The following is a 4,070-nucleotide window of genomic DNA, read 5'->3' as shown; positions in this document are numbered from 1 at the left end:
ATAATCTTAATATTCTATATTTTGTTGTTCAACAAGGAATAAGTGTTACCTGTAATGAAAATTTACATTCAGAGCAGGATTGACCTGAAAAAAAGCATTTAAGAAAATTAAGTAAAACTTGATTAATATATTATAAAATACTCACATTTGTCAAGTCACAACAAGGACCTCAGACAGATAATACTTTCCTTAAGATGTGTGCTGTGCCTAATAAGGCTACTTTTTGTAAGACATCAATCTTGCATGGGATTTCCAGTTGCCTTAAGAAGACTTGACAGATGAATAAAGACTCTGGTGGATTTTTACCTACACAGTGTTACGAAAGAATAATAATAATAACAATAATTGAGGGTATAAACCCAAAATAAGTACAATACCTCTGAATAAATAATGTACTCCATACAACAACATGTAAACAAAATTGCTACAATTAATCGAAATTGAATAAACATCTTTAAAAACATACTTCAACTGTAATACCAGCAGAGGTGATTATAAGACCAGCATTCTATCAAATATAAACAATAATGCTATTACCTTTAAGTGAATACCAATGCAGGACGCTTGTTTGAATCAGTTCACTTTGAAAAGGTCGTGAGTGATGTACCCTTGATGAAACTGCAATGAGTAGAATGTATAATTGCATACAAAGTAATGTGTACTCACTGCAGTTGAAACATATGTAGGTCAGACATATATGTTGTAGAAAACTTTTAAATAAAGAAGTTTTCAGATAAGAATAAAATCTCCACTCTCCTCTTCATTATCAACACTATCTATTATATAAAATCCGTTCTGTCTGTCTGTGTGTGTGTCTTCTAGGATCTCGGGCACCTTCCATCCGATTGCCCTCAAATTTGATATGTAGATACCGACAGTATCAGGGCGTGAATAAGTCTTGAAAAAATTACAAAAACCGATTCCAGGTGAGAATGCCATCGATAAAGCCGTTTTTGTCCTGCTTTTCTTCCGTCAACCTGTACATAACTGCACCTTCCATTTTTTGTTGTTTCTGTACTACTTTAAGGCATGTTTCTTTCCTGCCAAGCTTACTGTTTAAACCATGTTTGTGCTCTCCCAGTCAACAGCCTTATCATTACTGGTACTTTAAACTCTTCAGTTGCATATTGGTGTGAATAAAATCGTTTTTCTTTGGAATAAAAAAAAAGTCTATCTTTATTTCTTCTTTTGCTGGTGTCTCAAATTTAGGTTAAATCAGTGTTTCTCAAAGGAGAGGCCTATGGGATGGTCGGACAAGTTGTTTTGAGAAAATTTGGTTTAAATGTTTGACAACTCAGCACTGTCCATTGGACAGGGGATGTTTTTCTCATATATATAATATATATATATATATATACTCTTTACTTGTTTCAGTCATTTGACTGCGGCCATGCTGGAGCACCGCCTTTAGTCGAGCAAATCGACCCCGGGACTTATTCTTTGTAAACCCAGTACTTATTCTATCGGTCTCTTTTGCCGAACCACTATGTAACGGGGACGTAAACACACCAGCATCGGTTGTCAAGCAATGCTACAGGACAAACACAGACACACAATCACACTCACACACATATATATATATACATATATATACATATATATGACAGGCTTCTTTCAGTTTCCGTCTACCAAATCCACTCACAAGGCATTGGTCGGCCCGGGGCTATAGCAGAAGACACTTGCCCAAGATGCCACGCAGTGGGACTGAACCCGCAACCATGTGGTTGATTAGCAAGCTACTTACCACACAGCCACTCCTATATATATATGGGGATTTATAACTAGCTAAACAGATATATCTTGGTGGAGAATGTGTGAGCTTGAGAGCCAATGAGAGAGAAAGCCTTTGTATGGTTACCTTGACCTGCTAAAAATACCAACAAAATCACCTGCAAATCATCTCAATTCACTATCAAACAAATGAAAAAGAGAAAAAGGAACATATTGATAAAGTAGACTATGAGATAAATGAAACATAGAACGATCATGATTAGAAATCTTTGATCATAGATTTCACTGAATCATGGTTGACCTGGAGCCTAAATAATATAAGAAATAATTAGATATGCTTTATACCATGTGTAATATGTTACATCTTACATGTAGTTTATAATATATCCAGTTAATATCTTTTATATATAACATAATACATACATATATATATATATATATAATTACACACTCACACATGCGCACGCACATACACACTCAAACACATGTATGTATGTATATTATATACTGTTTAGTTGTTAATATATGATGTTTATTACATAAATAATCAGATTTATTATATAACATTATATAGCATTATAAATTAGATATACAAGCAAATATGGCAGCCTTTACATTGCTTCATTAGGATTGATCTGTTGCGCAACAACAACAGCAGCAACAACATGTGTAAGCAGTTTTAATAGCCAAGAAAATTTATGGGTTTTTGCTGTAAAGTTCTACAGTTTGATCAGAATAATTCATATGATAGGCTTAATTACAATCAATACACCTACACAGCATAGAATCAAATTAGTAAACCGTAGTATATTTATGTTAACATTGTACAATGTGATCAGAACAACTCATACAATAGGCTTCATTATGATGAATATAGCTATACAGGCAGCAAGCTGGTCAAATCACTGGCACGCTGGGTGAAATGCTTAGTAGTATTTCATCTGTCCATATGTTCCATGTTCAAATTCTTCTGAGGTTGACTTTGCCTTTTGTCCTTTTCTAAATATCACATTATTTACATTATTTACATTCGATAGATATTTGTCCTCATCTTGTTTGTTGTTAACACAATGTTTCAGCTGATATACCCTCCAGCCTTCATCAGGTGTCTTGGGGAAATTTCAAACTTGGGTTTTCATTCCTAAGCTATTTTTTGATGTTATTATTATTATTATTATTATTATTATTATTGTTGTTGTTGTTGTTGTTGTTATTGTTTAGATCACTAAGCCATATGCCCATGAGCATATGGCGTAGTGATTAAGAGTGTGGGCTACTAACCCCAAAATTCCGAGATCAATTCCAAGCAGTGACCTGAACAATAACAATAACAATAATAATAATAATAACATCGAAAAATACCTTAGGAATGAGAACCCAGTTCGAAATTTCCCCAAGACACCTGAAGAAGGCTGGAGGGTATATCAGCTGAAACATTGTGTTAACAACAAACAAGACGAGGACAAATATCGTCGAACGTAAATAATGTAAATAATGTATATAATTCTTCATCTCTTAAATATAGAAATGCATTAAAATAAATACCAGTTGAACAGTGGGGTCAAGTATTTGACTTAACTACTCCTGGGTGTGAGTATAAAAACTGCACCCCTCTCCAAAGCCATGTTGAGTCAGTGTGGCAGAGTAGGCTCATCAAACCAGTATGATCTCAAGATCAAATTCACAGCCTCCACATCAGACTATGGTTGAGTGGGGAGACCATACTGAGGCCTTCATCTTGCAGTGGACTGACCATGGGCAATCCCATCCAGTCCAATACCTTTACAATATTAACATTAAAAAACAAATAAGTAAATGAAAGGATGAGGAAGCACAGATGCCACCAAGACGGAGGTGGAGGGTGACTATGATAGCAGTGCTGAGGGTATTCACATGTGGTCGGATGAGGTGATGGTGGTAACAGCATTTCATGAACTTGTCAGCTGAATAGGGCCTTCGGGCATGTCCACATGTCAGTGACCACAGAATGGAACAGTACAATGAGAATGAACCTTCTATTGCAACCTCATCTGATTGGCACTCAAAGTATGAGGCCTATCTAAAGAAGAAGCCAAACTTTTTTTTAAAAATGGCTAGATAGATAGATGGACAGACAGACAGACATATAGATGGATAGATAGACAGGCAGACAGACAGACAGACAGACGGATGGATAGATAGATAGATAGATAGATAGATAGATAGATATAGACAGACAGACAAACTGACAAACAGACGGATGGACAGACAGACAGATAAATAGATGGATATATATATATATATATAGAGAGAGAGAGAGAGAAGAGAGAGTGAGAGATAGATAGATAGATAGATAGATA

General features: G+C 35.3%; 1 long non-coding RNA gene across 1 annotated transcript in view; it reads left to right on the top strand.

Annotated features, from left to right (window-relative positions):
* The first annotated feature begins 330 nt into the window (after positions 1-330).
* The window catches only part of LOC118762856, a 7,602-nt gene continuing 3,862 nt past the window's right edge, over positions 331-4,070 (top strand). The window contains exon 1 of the long non-coding RNA XR_004998598.1: positions 331-411. This is a non-coding gene — a long non-coding RNA (uncharacterized LOC118762856). The remainder of the gene's footprint in view (positions 412-4,070) is intronic.

Source organism: Octopus sinensis, linkage group LG4 (genome assembly GCF_006345805.1).
Source record: "Octopus sinensis linkage group LG4, ASM634580v1, whole genome shotgun sequence".
Classification (NCBI taxonomy): Eukaryota; Metazoa; Mollusca; class Cephalopoda; order Octopoda; family Octopodidae; genus Octopus; species Octopus sinensis.
Note: the sequence above shows the minus strand (reverse complement) of the source record. Positions and strands in the feature narration are given on the sequence as shown.